We start from the raw sequence: 17,837 nt of genomic DNA, 5'->3' as shown, positions 1-17,837 counted from the left end.
TGACAGTACGAGCCTATGCACATTCGAACGGTTGACAAATGGAATTTCTCTTGGCTGTCTCAGATGCATCTGCACTTGCCAATTTCAAATCGTCAAGATAAAGCTTTTTTGTCCTAAGACACCTATTTGCTCGCCGGTGCATTTTTTAATGTAGAGCCGGGGAGTTGTTGATCTCTCTTAGAGCATCTCCACCCGCCTCAGGACGCCCCCTAGGATATCTTTTTAGGCTCGGTTTTAGGCTCAGGCGACGCTTTATCCAGGCGAAACCCAGCGCGTTGGTGGCCTCTTGAGGGCGCTGGTGGAAATTTCGGCGAATCATGTCTCCCCACATGTCCTTTTTTTGGCCCATTTAATCATTTCCCTCACAAACTTTTGGTTGGGATGTGGTCAGGCTAGGAAAATGCTCTCCCATGCACTTCTATTGTTGGAAAAATAAGCAAATTACTACAAGATTTAATCCGAATAAATAGGAAATAGATCATGACAGCAATAGCAGAGATTAAACTAATCATGCGAACTAGTATACTAGATGAACATATCACATCTAGGGCATATATTAGAAACATGAATTCTACCACGATCTCGAAAAAGAAGGATAGAATAACATACGGTGCAGCGGGTGCAGCACCGCCGGTGTTGACGTTGTCGCCCATGTCGTCGAGGATGATATTGCCGAGGTCGGGGAAGAAGTCATCGTTCGCGAAGTCGTCGCTGCCAGCAGTCGCGCGAGTGCGCTCCCCAAAAACCTGATCGCACCTCTCCTGTACAGAATCACGAGAGGCGGGGTTTCGAAGGCCTGCTGTCCCTTCTCCCGGTGCACGCCGAAAGGAGGGATGTAGAAGACTTGCTTGGCGGCGCAATGATTTGGAACGGTGATGAGAAACCATACGAAGCCGCTCGGCTAGGGTAGACGTCTGCCTGACTATATAGTGCGGGCCGGGTAGGTCGTGGGTGTAAACCCCACGTCCGAGTCGTCACGATCCAAAAGAATCGAAAACGGTTCAGTAATTAACGCATCCATTAATTATTAACTAATGACTTATAAATTTTTCCCGAGCAACAAAAATATAGACAAACGTGCCCGCGGTGCGGCGTGGCAAGGCGAGCGAGGAGGAGGAGCGCGCGTGTAGGTCTCCTCTTCTCATGCTCATACACGTGGTAGAAGAGCTCACCTTATAAAGAGGTGCAACTCTCTCTCAAATTTCTGGGTGGGACTAAACTTTAGTATCACTCACTCCACTCACATGTGTGCATGAATGAGTCAAGAAAATTTCATAATTTTAGTTGGGCTTTGGGCCGAAGGCCTACTAGCAAAATTCCAACAATTTCGTCCGGATGAAGCATTTGGCCTCCCAAGACACCAACTTTTTTGGTTCGTTGGTATTCTTGGGGGCTCCAACGACTGGAGATGCTCTTATGTTTTCTAATTAGACTCCCCTCCCTAGGCGCTCCGGCGGCGGAAGGGTGGGGGAGGGGGAACCTCGGATCTGGCCGTACGATGTAGAAATAGGGTGTGGGCTTGCGTGTCAGGCGGTGCCGCAGTCGAGGGAGTAGTCTCGACGCATATGGAAATAATGTCTTCCCAATCCTTGCTCCACCTTAGCAATGGCACTCGAGGCTTCAGCGCTGAACGACGAGTGGATGTTGGGAATGTTGTTGCTATGGAGTTAACAGCGGTAGCAGTACCGTTGGCCGTTTTGTTCTCGAGCTTCGTCCGCGTTGTGGCAACGACTTATGCAGCATCACCTGGAAGCTTCGAGAGTTTTAATTTTTTCCAAGCAGCAAAAATATACACAACGTTCATAGCTCCGTCCTCGGCTCGGCTCAATCCCGCAACCCGCGGCGCAACGAGGCGTGGCGTGGCGAGCGAGGAGGAGGAGCGCGCGTGTAGGTCTCCTCTTCTCATGCTCATACAAGTGGTGGAAGAGCTCACCTTATAAAGAGGTGCAACTCTCTCTCAACTTCCGGGGTGGGACTAAACTTTAGTCTCACTCACTCCACTCCCATGTGTGCATGAATGGGCCAAGAGAATTTCAGAATTTTAGTTAGGCTTTGGGCCAAAGGCCTATTAGCAAAATTCCAACAATTTCGTCCGGATGAAGCATTTGGCCTCCCAAGACACCAACTTTTTTGGTTCGTTGGTATTCTTGGGGGCTCCAACGACTGGGGATGCTCTTATGTTTTCTAATTAGACTCCCCTCCCTAGGCGCTCCGGCGGCGGAAGGGTGGGGGAGGGGAACCTAGGATTTGGCCGTACGATGTGGAAATAGGGTGTGGGCTTGCGTGTCTGGCGGTGCCGCGGTCGGGGGAGCAGTATCGACGCATATGGAAATAATGTCCTCCCAATCCTTGCTCCACCTTAACGATGGCGCTCGAGGCTTCAGCGCTGAACGACCAGTGGATGTTGGGCATGTTGTTGTTGTGGAGGCAACAACGGTAGCAGTACCGTTGGCCGTTTTGTTCTCGAACTTGGTCCGCGTTGTGGCAGCGGCTTATGCAGCATTACCTAGAAGCTTCGAGAGTTTTAATTTTTCACGAGCAGCAAAAATATAGACAACGTGAGTAGCTCTGTTCTCGGCTTGGCTCAATCCAGCAACCCGCGGCACGACGCGACGCGGCGTTACGAGGCATGGCGAGCGAGGAGGAGGAGCACGCGTGTAGGTCTCCTCTTCTCATGCTCATACAAGTGGTAGAAGAGCTCACCTTATAAAGAGGTGCAACTCTCTCTCAACTTCCGGGGTGGGACTAAACTTTAGTCTCACTCATTCCACTCACATGTGTGCATGAATGGGCCAAGAGAATTTTAGAATTTTAGTTGGGATTTGGGCCAAAATCCTACTAGCAAAATTCCAACAATTTCGTTCGGATAGGGTAGACGTCTACCTGACTATATAGTGCGGGCCGGGTAGGTCGTGGGAGTAAACCCCACGTCCGAGTCGTCACGATACAAAACAATCGGAAATGGTTCAGTAATTAACGCGTCCATTCATTATTAATTAATGACTCATTAATTTTTCCCGAGCAACCAAAATATAGACAACGTGCATAGCTCTGTCCTCGGCTCGGCTCAATCCCGCAACCTGCGGCGCGGCGCAGCGCGGCGAGGCGAGCGAGCGTGTAGGTCTCCTCTTCTCATGCTCATACAAGTGGCAGAAGAGCTCACCTTATAAAGAGGTGCAACTCTCTCTCAACTTCTGGGGTGGGACTAAACTTTAGTCTCACTCACTCCACTCACATGTGTGCATGAATGGGCCAAGAGAATTTCAGAATTTTAGTTGGGCTTTGGGCCAAAGGCCTACTAGCAAAATTCCAACAATCCCCCACAAAGTCTCATTGGCACATCTCATCATTTAGTTCCAAAACATTGTTTATATACCGGTGCTTAGTGGAGATTGTGAAGTTGAATTTCCGCTTAGAGATTTATGCTATACTAGATCACAACTTGAGTAGTGGACTATGCCTTGAACTACAAGTTTTCTGCGAGACTAGTTTCACAGAAATTCTTGACCGATACAGGGCTGCCGCAAGGCTTCCCTGCGGGTGGAGCGTATACGTCATACTCCATGGCCTTTTCATGAATTTATTAGAGAACACCCAATTCTCACAGACTGCGACATTAACAGTCAAATTCATATAGGTGTGTTCCTCAGAAGATGTTCTGCAGGACAACATCTCTGCTTACCCGAATAAGCCACTTGGAACACATTAAGATAAGTATCAACCTGCCATGCAGATCAGGAGAGTATTCCATCTTCATGAAGTGGGATAGGTAATATAGGGATACTCTCCTCCTAGCTGACCAACAGCTTGTCTCCCACTTCTACTTCACGGGATCTCCGATCACATAGAGTGGGTTACCACTATGGACAACTCATGCGGTGGGTCTCAGACCCATCTCCATCGATGAATTATCTATCACATTACGTGATAGACCCTTTGTGAAGGGATCTGTCAAATTTTTCGACGTTTGGATATAATCCAACGTAATAACTCCGGAGTTCCTCAATTTTCTGACAGATTTCAGTCTCCTCTTCACAAGCTTTGAGGACTTCATATTGTCCTTAGAACTTTTTATCTTTACAATCACAGTTTGATTATCACAGTTCATCAGGATAGGGGGTATTGGTTTTTCAACCATAGGTAAGTCCATCAAGAGCTCACGAAGCCACTATGCTTCAACAGTGGCAGTGTCTAATGCTGTGAGTTCTGCTTCCATAGTTGACCTCGTTAAGATGGTCTGCTTGCAAGACTTCCAAGAAACAGCGCCACCACCAAGTGTAAAAACATAACCACTTGTGGCCTTAATCTCATCAGCATCAGATATCCAGTTTGAGTCACTATAACCCTCCAGTACCCTTGGATACCCGGTGTAGTGAATCCCATAGCTCACAGTGCCTTTCAAATAGCGCATAACTCTCTCAAGCGCATGCTAATGATCATCTCCCAGTTTGGACACAAACCGACTTAGCTTGCTAACAGCAAACGAGATGTCAGGCCTCGTGGCACTCGCCACATACATAAGCGAGCCAATAATCTAAGAATACCTCAGTTGATCTCTAGCAATCCGTCGGTTCTTTCGAAGCAACACACTAGCATCATCTGGAGTTGGAGAAGGTGTGTAGTCGCTATACCCAAAATGACTCAAGACCTTTTCCGCATAGTGAGACTGAAGCAGTGTGGTCTTACCATTCTCATATCTCAATAGCTTGATGTTTAAGATAACATCAGCTACACCTAGATCCTTCATCTCAAAACAGCGAGATAAGAAATACTTAACCTCCTTGATTAAATCAAGTTTGGTTCCAAAGATCAATATGTCGTCGACATACAGACAAAGAATAACTCCTTAGCCCCCACCATAGCGATATTACATGTACTTGTCACCATCGTTTACTACAAAGCCGGCAGCAGTTAATGTTCTTTCGAACTTCTCATGCCACTCTTTAGGAGCTTGTTTAAGGCCACATGAAGACTTTAATAACTTGCACACCTTTCCTTCTTGACCAGGTACTACAAAACCATCTGGCTGATCCATGTAAATTTCCTCCTACAACTCTCCATTGAGGAAAGCTGTCTTAACGTCCATTTGATGAACGAGAAGACCATGTGAGGCAGCCAGTGATAGTAGCACCCAAATTGTGGTCAGTCTAGCCATGGGTGAGTAAGTATCAAAGAAGTCTTCACCTTCTTTCTGGGTATAAGCCTTGGCCACAAGCCGTGCCTTGTACTTTTCAATCGTACCATCAGGTCTAAGCTTCTTCTTGAACACCCACTTACATCCTACAGATTTGCACCCATAAGGACGGTCAGTGATCTCCCAGGTACCGTTAACTAAGATGGAATGCATCTCGCTACGTACAGCTTCCTTCCAGTAGTCAGCATCAAGAGATGCATAGGCTTCTGAAATAGTCCTGGGTGTGTCATCCACGAGGTACACAATGAAATCATCACCAAAGGACTATGCAGTCCTCTGTCTCTTACTCCTCATAGGAGTTCCATTGTCACCCTCAACAGGATTCTCAATGTGTTCCATCGCAATGGTGGGTTCAGGAATTACAGTGAATTCTTCACTAGATGGAGTAGGTATCTCCTGATTTGACGAACTCGACATATCCTTCATAGGAAATATCTCCACAAAAAAGTTGCATCATTCAACTCCATAATCGTACCAACATGCATGCCGGATACCTCAGATTTTATTATCCAAAATCTATAGCCGATGCTATGAAAAGCATAGCCCAGAAGAACACAATCCACGGTTTTTGGTCCAAGCTTGCGCTTCTTGGGAATTGGTATATTGACTTTCGCCAAACAACCCCAAGTACGTAGGTAAGAGAGTTTCAACCTTTTCCTTTCCCATTCCTCAAATTGAGTCATGGTCTTATGCTTTGTGGGAACTCGGTTTAGGACATGACACGCAATCATTAGCGCCTCACACCACCATTCCTTGGATAGACCCTAAGTGTCTAACATGGTGTTAACCATATCAGTTAGAGTTCTGTTCTTTCTTTCGACTACCCCATTTGACTGGGGTGAGTAGGGAGGTGTCCTCTCATGGATTATACCATGCTCCGCACAAAACAGATCAAGTTCATTGAAAAAATACTCTCCACCATGATCGGACCTAAGCCGTTTAATTTTTTCGATCAAGTTGGTTCTCTGCCTCAGCTTTATAGTTTTTGAAGAAAGTCAAAGCCTCATATTTTGATTTCAGAAGATACACATAACAATATCTAGTGGAGTCATCAATCAAAGTCATGAAGTATCTCTTTCCACATTTTGTCAACACACGGTTCATCTCACAAAGATCGGAGTGTATAAGCTCTAGTGGCGTCAAGTCTCTTGCCTCTACAGTCTTATGTGACTTGCTAGGTTGCTTAGCTTGCACACATACTTGGCACTTAGAGCCTTTGACAGTAGAGATTTTCGGAATTAAATTCATATTGGCTAGCCGCGTCATGCAACCAAAGTTAATGTGACAAAGTCGTGAATGCCAAATATCAGACTCATTGTTGTGGCAAACATTATTAATAACTTTAGTGCAATTATCTGACAAAGACAGGCGGAACAAGCCTCCGCTCTCATAGCCTTTTCCAACAAATTCTCCATACTTAGAAATTACAGCTTTATTGGATTCGAAAAGCAACTCAAAACCATCTTGACATAAATGGGAACCGCTAACAAGATTTTTATTGGTGGACGACACATGGTGAACGTTCTTCAGACATACGGTCTTCCCCTAAGTAAACTTCAGATCGACCGTACCAACACCTCGAACAATGGCATGCGACCCGTTCCCCATCAGCACGGGAGAAGTCCCAGTGGCCTGGTAAGAAGAAAACATGGAGGCGTCAGCACAAACATGTACATTGGCATCGGTGTCAATTAACCAATCATGGGTTTGGAATACTGAAAGCATGGTAGGAAAAATACCGTACTTTGATTCCTTGATATCAGTATCACCGATGACAAAATTAGCGGACTTGTTGCTCTTCTCATGTTCGTGCTCCTCAAAGCGGTTAGGACACTTCGGAGCCCAGTGATTAGGATCACCGCAGACATGGCAAAGTCCCTACCCCTTCTTATGAGAATTCTTCTTGAAGTTGGTAGAGTGTGATGGCTTGTTCTTTGTATCAAACTTGCCTTTGCCCTGAGTTTTGTTCTTGTTGTTTTTGAACTTGTTGGGCTGGAAGTTCTTCTTCTGTACCATGTGGGCACTAGAACCTCCCTTAGAAACTCGAGCACGTGTGTCCTTTGCTCTCGCCTTCTGTTCAACATCAAGAGTACCAATGAGATCCGCGACGGAAAACTCCTGTCTCTTGTGTTTCAAGGAAGTAGCAAAATTGTTCCACGAAGGTGGAAGCTTGGCAATGATGCCTCCGGCAACAAATTTGTCCGGCAACACACACTTGGAGTACTCAAGTTCTTTTTCGAGCAACTGTATCTCATGAGCCTGTTGTACAACAGGGTGCTCATCAGTCATCTTGTAGTCATAGAATTGCTCCATGACGTACAACTCGCTGCCGGCGTCCGAGGCACCAAACTTGGCCTCGAGCGCAGCCCACAGGTCCTTGCCGTTGTCAAATGACATATACGAATCCACAATGGAGTCATCAAGAACACTCAGAAGAGCGCCTTTACAGAGGGTATCGATCTTCTCAAAAGCTTCCAACTATACTGGATTAAGATCGCCCTCAGGCTTGCCCTTGGTGGCGTCATAGCAGCCCGTGGTCTGAAACCAGTAGACTGCTCTCGTGCGCCACCTCTTATATTGCGCCCCCTTAAAGGCAGGCGGATTCAGATGCGCAGCAAAACCACTCGGAGTAAATTGCCTATAATCAGGTTTTTGGATTGTTGGGAAAATGAGTAAATTACTACGAGATTTAATCCGAATAAATAGGAAATAGATCATGACAGCAATAGCAGAGACTAAACTAATCATGCGAACTACCATAGTAGATGAACAGATCACATCTAGGGCACATACTAGAAACATGAATTCTACCACGATCTCGAACAAGAAGGATAGAATAACATACGGTGCTGCGGGTGCAGCACCGCCGGCGTTGACGTTGTCGCCCATGTCGTCGAGGATGAGGTTGCCGAGGTCGGGGAAGAAGTCGTCATTCGCGAAGTCGTCGCTGCCAGCAGTCGCGCGAGTGCGCTCCCCAAAAACCTGATCGCCCCTCTCCCGTACAGGATCACGAGAGGCGGGGTTCCGGAGGCCTGTTGTCCCTTATCCCGGTGCACGCCGAAAGGAGGGATGGAGAAGACTTGCTTGGCGGCGCAATGATCTGGAACGGTGGTGAGAAACCATACGAAGCCGCTCGGCTAGGGTAGACGTCTGCCTGACTATATAGTGCGGGCCAGGTAGGTAGTGGGAGTAAACCCCACGTCCGAGTCGTCACGATCCAAAAGAATCGGAAACGGTTCAGTAATTAACGCGTCCATCAATTATTAATTAATAACTCATTAACTTTTCCCGAGCAGCAAAAATATAGACAGCGTGCATAGCTCTGTCCTCGGCTCGGCTCAATCCCGCAACCTGCGGTGCGGCGAGCGAGGAGGAGGAGCGCGCGTGTAGGTCTCCTCTTCTCATGCTCATACAAGTGGTAGAAGAGCACACCTTATAAAGAGGTGCAACTCTCTCTCAACTTCTGGGGTGGGACTAAACTTTAGTCTCACTCACTCCACTCACATGTGTGCATGAATGGGCCAAGATAATTTCAGAATTTTAGTTGGGCTTTGGGCCAAAGACCTACTAGCAAAATTCCAACAATCCCCCACAAAGTCTCATTGGCACATCTCATCATTTAGTTCCAAAACAGTGTTTATACACCAGTGCTTAGTGGAGACTGTGAAGTTGAACTTCCACTTAGAGATTTATGCTACACAAGATCACAACTTGAATAGTGGAATATGCCTTGAACTACAAGTTTTCTGCGAGACTAGTTTCACACAAATTCTTGACCGATACTGGGTTGCCGCATGGCTTCCCCGCGGGTGGAGCGTATACGTCATACTCCAGGGCCTTTTCATGAATTTATTAGAGAACACCCAATTCTCACAGACTGCGACGTTAATAGTCGAATTCATATAGGTGTGTTCCTCAGAAGATGTTCTGTAGGACAACATCTCTGCTTACCCGAATAAGCCACTTGGAACACATTAAGATAAGTATCAACCTGCCATGCAGATCAGGAGAGTATTGCATCTTCATGAAGTGGGATAGGTAATATAGGGATACTCTCCTCCCAGCTGACCAACAGCTTGTCTCCCACTTCTACTTCACGGGATCTCTGATCACATAGAGTGGGTTACCACTATGGACAACTCATGCGGTGGGTCTCAGACCCATCTCCATCGATGCATTATCTATCACATTACGTGATAGACCCTTTGTGAAGGGATTTGTCAAATTTTTCGACGTTTGGATATAATCCAACGTAATAACTCCGGAGTTCCTCAATTTTCTGACGGATTTCAGTCTCCTCTTCACATGCCTTGAGGACTTCATATTGTCCTTAGAACTGTTTATCTTGACGATCACAGTTTGATTATCATAGTTCATCAGGATAGGGGGTATTGGTTTTTCAACCATAGGCAAGTCCATCAAGAGCTCACGAAGCCACTATGCTTCAAGAGTGGCAGTGTCTAATGCTGTGAGTTCTGTTTCCATAGTTGACCTCGTGAAGATGCTCTGCTTGCAAGACTTCCAAGAAACAGCGCCACCACCAAGTGTAAAAACATAACCACTTGTGGCCTTAATCTCATCAGCATCAGATGTCCAGTTTGAGTCACTATAACCCTCCAGTACCCTTGGATACCCGGTGTAGTGAATCCCATAGCTCGCGGTGCCTTTCAAATAGCGCATAACTCTCTCAAGCGCATGCCAATGATCATCTCCCGGTTTTGACACAAACCGACTCAGCTTGCTAACAACAAACGAGATGTCAGGCCTCGTGGCCCTCGCCAAATACATAAGCGAGCCAATAATCTTAGAATACCTCAGTTGATCTCTAGCAATCCGTCGATTCTTTAGAAGCAACACACTAGCATCATATGGAGTTGGAGAAGGTGTGCAGTCGCTATACCCAAAACGACTCAACACCTTTTCCACATAGTGAGACTGAAGTAGTGTGATCCCACCATTCTCATCTCTCAATAGCTTGATGTTTAAGATAACGTTAGCTATTCCTAGATCCTTCATCTCAAAACAGCGAGATAAGAAATCTTTAACCTCCTTGATTAAATCAAGATTGGTTCCAAAGATCAATATGTCGTCGAAATATAGACAAAGAATAACTCCTTAGCCCCCACCATAGCGATAGTACACGCACTTGTCACCATCGTTTACTACAAAGCCGGTAGCAGTTAGTGTTCTTTCGTACTTCTCATGCCACTCTTTAGGAGCTTGTTTAAGGCCATATAAAGACTTTAATAACTTCCACACCTTTCCTTCCTGACCAGGTACTACAAAACCGTCTGGCTGATCCATGTAAATTTCCTCCTTCAACTCTCCATTGAGGAAAGCTGTCTTAACGTCCATTTGATGAACGAGAAGACCATGTGAGGCAGCCAGTGATAGTAGCACCCGAATTGTGGTCAGTCTAGCCACGGGTGAGTAAATATCAAAGAAGTCTTCACCTTCTTTCTGGGTATAACCCTTGGCCACAAGCCGTGCCTTGTACTTTTCAATCGTACCATCAGGTCTAAGCTTCTTCTTGAACACCCACTTACATCCTACAGGTTTGCACCCATAAGGACGGTCAGTGATCTCCTAGGTACCGTTAGCTACGATGGAATCCATCTCGCTACGTACAGCTTCCTTCTAGTAGTCAGCATCAGGAGATGCATAGGCTTCTAAAATAGTCCTGGGTGTGTCATCCACAAGGTACATGATGAAATCATCAGCAAAGGACTTTGCAGTCCTCTGTCTCTTACTCCTCACAGGAGTTCCATTGTCACCCTCAACAGGATTCTCAACTTGTTCCATCGCAATGGTGGGTTCAGGAATTACAGTGAATTCCTCACTAGATGGAGTAGGTATCTCCTGATTTGATGAACTTGACATATCCTTCATAGGAAATATGTCCTCAAAGAAAGTTGCATCATTCGACTCCATAATCGTACCAACATGCATGTCGGATACCTCAGATTTTATTATCAAAAATCTATAGCCGATGCTATGAAAAGCATAGCCCAGAAGAACACAATCCACGCTTTTTGGTCCAAGCTTGCGCTTCTTGGGAATTGGTATATTGACTTTCGCCAAACAACCCCAAGTACGTACGTAAGAGAGTTTCAACCTTTTCCTTCCCCATTCCTCAAATGGAGTCATGGTCTTATGCTTTGTGGGAACTCGGTTTAGGACATGACACTCAGTCATTAGCGCCTCCCCCCACCATTCCATGGATAGACCCGAAGTGTCTAACATGGTGTTAACCATATCAGTTAGAGTTCGGTTCTTTCTTTCGGCTACCCCATTTGACTGGGGTGAGTAGGGAGGTGTCCTCTCATGGATTATACAATGTTCCGCACAAAACAAATCAAATTCATTGGAAAAATACTCTCCACCATGATCGGACCTAAGATGTTTAATTTTTCGATCAAGTTGGTTCTATGCCTCAGCTTTATAGTTTTTGAAGAAAGTCAAAGCCTCATCTTTTGATTTCAGAAGATACACATAACAATATCTAGTGGAGTTATCAATAAACGCCATGAAGTATCTCTTTCCACCTTTTGTCAACACGCCATTCATCTCACAAAGATCAGAATGTATAAGCTCTAGTGGCGCCAAGTCTCTTGCCTCTGCAGTCTTATGGGACTTGCGAGGTTGCTTATCTTGCACACATACTTGGCACTTAGAGCCTTTGATAGTAGAGATTTTCGGAATTAAGTTCATATTAGCTAGCCGCGTCATGCAACCAAAGTTAATGTGACAAAGTCATGAATGACAAATATCAGACTCATTGTTGTGGCAAACATTATTAATAACTTTAGTGCAAGTATCTGACAAAGACAGGCGGAACAAGCCTCTGCTCTCATAGCCTTTTCCAACAAATTGTCCATACTTAGAAATTACAACTTTATTGGATTCGAAAGCCAACTTAAAACCATCTCGACATTAACGGGAACCGCTAATGAGATTTTTATTGATGGACGGCACATGATGAACGTTCTTCAGACGCAAAGTCTTCTCCGAAGTAAACTTCAGATCGACCGTTCCAACACCTCAAACGATGGCATGTGACCCGTTCCCCATCAGCACAGGAGAAGTCCCAGTGGCCTGGTAAGACGAAAACATGGAGGCGTCAGCACAAACATGTACATTGGCACCGGTGTCAATTAACCAATCAGGGGTTTGGAATACTAAAAGGATGGTAGGAAAAATACCGTACCCTGATTCCTTCATATCAGTATCACCGATGACAACATTAGCGGACTTGCCGCTCTTCTCATGTTTGCGCTCCTCAAAGTGGTTAGGACACTTCGGAGCCCAGTGATTAGGATCACCGCAGACATGGCAAAGTCCCTTCCCCTTCTTATGATAATTCTTCTTGAAGTTGGTAGAATGTGATGGCTTGTTCTTTGTATCAAACTTGCCTTTGCCCTGAGTTTTGTTCTTGTTGTTTTTGAACTTGTTGGGCTGGAAGTTCTTCTTCTGTACCATGTGGGCACTAGAACCTCCCTCAGCAACTCGAGCACGTGTGTCCTTTTCTCTCACCTTCTCTTCAACATCAAGAGTACCAATGAGATCCGCAACGGAAAACTCCTGTCTCTTGTGTTTCAAGGAAGTAGCAAAATTGTTCCACGAAGGTGGAAGCTTGGCAATGATGCCTCTGGCAACAAATTTGTCCGGCAACACACACTTGAAGTACTCAAGTTCTTTTGCGAGCGACTGTATCTCATTAGCCTATTGTACAACAGGGCGCTCATCAGTCATCTTGTAGTCATAGAATTGCTCCATGATGTACAACTCGTTGCCGGCGTCCGAGGCACCAAACTTGGCCTGGAGCGCAGCCCACATGTCCTTGCCGTTGTCAAATGACATATACGAATCCAAAATGGAGTCATCAAGAACACTCAGAAGAGCGCCTTTAAAGAGGGTATCGATCTTCTCAAAAGCTTCCAGCTGTGCTGGATTAAGATCGCTGTCGGTGTCAAAACCGGCGGATATTGGGTAGGGGTCCCGAACTGTGCGTCTAGGCCGGATGGTAAGAGGAGGCAGGGGACACGAAGTTTTACCCAGGTTCGGGCCCTCTCGATGGAGGTAAAATCCTACGTCATGCTTGATTAATATTGATGGTATGGGTATTACAAGAGTTGATCTACCATGAGATCAGAGAGGCTAAACCCTAGAAGCTAGCCTATGGTATGATTGTTGATGTGTATGTTGTCCTACGGACTAAAACCCTCCAGTTTATATAGACACCGGATAGGGTTAGGGTTACATAGAGTCGGTTACAATGGTAGGAGATCTGAATATCCGTATCGCCAAGCTTGCCTTCCACGCCAAGGAAAGTCCCTTCCGGACACGGGACGGAGTCTTCAATTTTGTATCTTCATAGTCCTGGAGTCTGGCTGAAGGTATAGTCCGGCCATCCGGACACCCCCTAATCCAGGACTCCCTCAGTAGCCCCTGAACCAGGCTTCAATGACGACGAGTCTGGCATGCAAATTGTCTTCGGCATTGCAAGGCGGGTTCCTCCTCCAAGTACTTCATAGAAGATTTTGAACACAAAAGTAGTGTCCGGCTCTGCAAAATAAGTTTCCACCTATTGCCATAGAGTGAATAAGATTTACAGAAATCTAATCTGCTGACGTATTCCGTAATGTGTCACACCACGGCCAAGCCTTTATCCGAGTCATTTTATTACCCCACCTCAGCGCGTCATGCGAGGTGGTTTTCATGGCACGTCTTGTTAAAGCAGAGATTGTGTCCCCTTATTCCGGGATTCTCATCAATACGGGCGTGGGTTACCCAACCGCTTCTAAGACTCCTAGATTATAGGCAAGTCCAAACGGACACGGAGAGGACGCTTGATATTCACCCTCTTTATAAAGGGGACAATGATTTTATTTTACCCTCCCGTGCTCAATCAAATCCTTCCCGCACCTCGAGCTCAAACGCCCAAAGTTCAGGTCAGGTGCTCCGAACCTTCAGTCATATTCGGATCTAGCTTTCAAGGCCAATGGGTGCCTTCCTCTGTCACAGAAGAGGACATGAAAAAGTTGAGGGAGGCCATATATCTGACCGCCGAGATTTTGCATCGGATGCCTCCTCGAGGGCAGGCCGTTCCCACCCCCGATCCCAACGAGAACGTCATGTTCCTCTCCCACTTCCTCCGAGGTCTAGGCCTTGCTCTGGATCCTTTTGTCAGGGGTTTGATGTTTTATTACGGGCTAGACTTCCATGATCTAGCTCCAGACTCCTTTCTTCATATCACGACATTTATTGTCGTGTGCGAGGCCTTCCTCCGGGTTACCCCTCACTTTGGCCTCTGGCTCAAGACCTTTGAAGTGAAGCCGAAGATGATCGAGGGGCAACATGCAGCGTGTGGAGGTGCCTCAATACGCAGGATGACGGGAGCCCCGTGGCCCAAAGGTTCCATCCCAGAGGTGTCTGAATTGTGGCAACGGGAGTGGTTCTATATCATGGCTCCTAGAAGTGCCAAATGGGCGGCCGCCCCTGTTTTCCGCTCGGGCCCTCCACCACAACCGATGTCATGGATCAGTAGAGGTCTGAGCTGGGGGCCGGCCAAGGACGTGCCCATACTGCAAAGCCGCATTCGAGATCTCTTCAATGGAGATTTCAGTTTGGTTGCGGTAATACAAGTTATGCTGGTTCGTCAAGTACAGCCTTGCAAACGCCGGCATCTTCCCCTATGGGAGTTCAATCCTGAGGGACCGCGTGTCATTCAAGATTTTCTCGGCCTGACGCACGAGGAGATGTACAAGTCATTCTTCGGACCTCAGGTGGAGTGTCCGGAAATCACCGACGATGTGGGCCTGAGTAGTAACCGCGCTGCCGAACAGGTAAGGTATCCTCTAGCCGAACATACTATCTCTCTTTTGTTATGAAGTTATTTTTTTGAGAGTTTGCTTTTTGACCAGGACTGGCTAACAAAGGCGAAGTTGATTCGGTGTTCGACCCCCCTCCTTGAGGGTTTGGAAAACCCGGTATTGGAAAAGATGCTCCAGACCGCACCTTGCCCGGAGCCCTTGAAGAAAGATACTGTGGAGGATAATGCGGGCGGACGCGGGCCCCCAACACTGCCCATTCTAACCGAGGGAGCGAGTGTCTCCATGAAGGAAGACGACCTGAAGAGGAAAAGGACTACGCCCGGGGATTCGGAAGCCGAAGCTTCCAAACGGGAGAAAAAGTCTCCCACAAAGGGTCCTGCCTTGGGGGGCACTATTGCCGCACAAAGTCCGCGGGGGGATCAATTCTCCCGCGAGTCGTAAGTGACTCGAAATACTTTAATAGTACAGATATGCCATCTTTTTCTTCTGAGAAGATAACCACCGCATATATTTTTGCAGTTCGGGCCTTAGCCCCACTCAAATGAGCTCGTCTTCGAGGGATCTTCTTCCAGAGATGATGGAGAGCGAAACGCCTCCTCCGGACTCCTACGCTCTAGAAGCGGGCGACCCTGAAGTGTCGTCACGGAGGGCCTCTCCGAGTCCGGTGAGGCCAGAAGATAATCCCATTGACCCCCGAAGCTCCCAGTGTCCGGCTCCCGGAGAGAGCATACAAAAGAGTCCGGCATCGTCTAGTGTGCGATCAGATGTTCTGAGGGAGTTGGTGGGGCGAGCGGCCATCTCAGATGAACACCGTGTGCTGATGAATACGGTGATGGAGAGAATATCGTCCGCCGAAAGCGGATTGCATGAAGCTTTTATGAGTCTACTGACAGGCTTTGAGGTACGTAAAAGAATGTATGATAGTCCTGCACATACTAGGTGTGCCCTGTGTAGATAGTAGCCCCTGAGACTCTGGTTGTCGTCGGAAACAACGACGAACAGAGGATCATATTCCCAGGTAATAACCATACTGCCTCTATATGCAGGTGATGGAAGCTCCGGTGGCTAGCCAGACTAGCGAGTTTGCCCATTTAGAACGGTAGTTGGATGCAGCAGACGTCGACATCGATCTTGTTAACAAAAGGCTTGACGAGGCACAGGGTAAGTGTCACTATCTGATAAACGCCACAATAGGAAGAGCAGTATGATGCCAGCATCTTTAATATGTTGTGACTGCAGATGGAGCTGCCACTGTTGAAGCCCTGCGGGCAGAACTTGCCCGAGCCAAGGAACATGCGAGGTTGGGTAATGCGGCTGCTTTGAAGGCTGCCGAAGAGTTGAAAGCCGAGAAGGCCGCACATGGCGAGAGCCAAGACAAGATGGCCAGAGAATTAAAAGCCGCCGCCGACCGTTGCCGGGTTCTTGAAAAGGAAAAGCAGGCGAAGGCATTGGACCTTGAGAAGGCTGCTGCGACGAGAAAAGACCACCGCTCTGCTATTAGGGCAAAGAAGGAGGAGCTGCGGGAAGCCGGGGATATTGTAGCTGGGAAATCTTGTATGTTGCAGAGGAGGTTCGGAGATCCACGGTATGCCCCTCTGGATCGGCTGTGGAGTTCGGAGGATGTGTATATGGATTTGGTGGCAAGCGTTGCCGATGCGGCCAAGTACTTCCAGGGTCAGACGGACCGTGAAGTAGATCAGCTGTTTTGGAGACAATTCCATTCTCCCGAGCGTCCGCTGTCATTGACTGCCAATTAGCCCAATGGGCCGAACTAAATAGGTTGTCCGGACTCTCCATGAGGTCTGTTGTGGATCAGTTATGGCTGGAAGGGTCAAAACCGAATAGCTATTTCAGCTTGGTGCAGCAGTTACTTGATGTGGTGCCGCGCATTGATGTGATGAAGAGGTCGGCGTGCATAGAGGGCGCACGGATGGCCTTTGCCCATGTCAAGGCATACTGGGCGGAGATGGATGTTACCAATGTTGCAGCGCGAGATTCGGCCATAGGCCGAAAGGCTGCTGAGCACTACTTTGAAAAAGTTCTTGAGGGTGCCCGTTTGGTAGAGGCCCAGTGCTCAAATAATATTATGTTTGAGTGATATGTAATCTCATTGTAAGCGAAATGCTTTTATAGAGTTTGATAAGGCTATTTTTATACTTTTGCCTGAAAGTAATATGATGCCTCCTGGGCGGCCGTTTTTGTATACGTGTGTATAACCTGAAAGATTGCAGCCGTCGGCTTCAACCCCCACACATATAATGTGGAGGTGCTAGCAAAAACACGCGTTCACACTTAACCCAACGTCTTGGTCCTATTAAGGAGGTGATAGCGGAGCGAGCGAGGCAACCGAACTATAATGCTTTAACACTTTCACTTAGCCATAGGAGTTTGACAGTGGGGCTACTAGATAGCCCCTGGTGGCTCCGCACTCTCCCGATCTCGGGGTGCGTACATGCCTGGACGGAAAACGGCCCTTCGTTTAGGCAGAGGAATTCTAGCATTCCCATAGGTCATCGAGTGGTTGACCAGTCTCATGCTATATCATGACAATCAGTTTTCAGCTTTCTCTACTGAGGTGCTCGTCCGGATGAACCAGGGCACAATCGCAGTAGTTCTCCTGCTGCTACCTTAGCCGGTAAAGCGGAACGTAAGGCACCAAAACACAGGAGCCGGGCAAACCCAACATTTGACCAAAGAAAATGATTCGGAGCTGATGCATATAGGGCCAAACTCGCGACGCTGAACACTCCCTAGGGTATTCGGTCTTTGTGGTATAAACCGGGCCTAAATAATGGCCTTTGTAAGAAGCC

Source organism: Triticum aestivum, chromosome 2A (genome assembly GCF_018294505.1).
Source record: "Triticum aestivum cultivar Chinese Spring chromosome 2A, IWGSC CS RefSeq v2.1, whole genome shotgun sequence".
NCBI lineage: Eukaryota > Viridiplantae > Streptophyta > Magnoliopsida > Poales > Poaceae > Triticum > Triticum aestivum.
Note: the sequence above shows the minus strand (reverse complement) of the source record.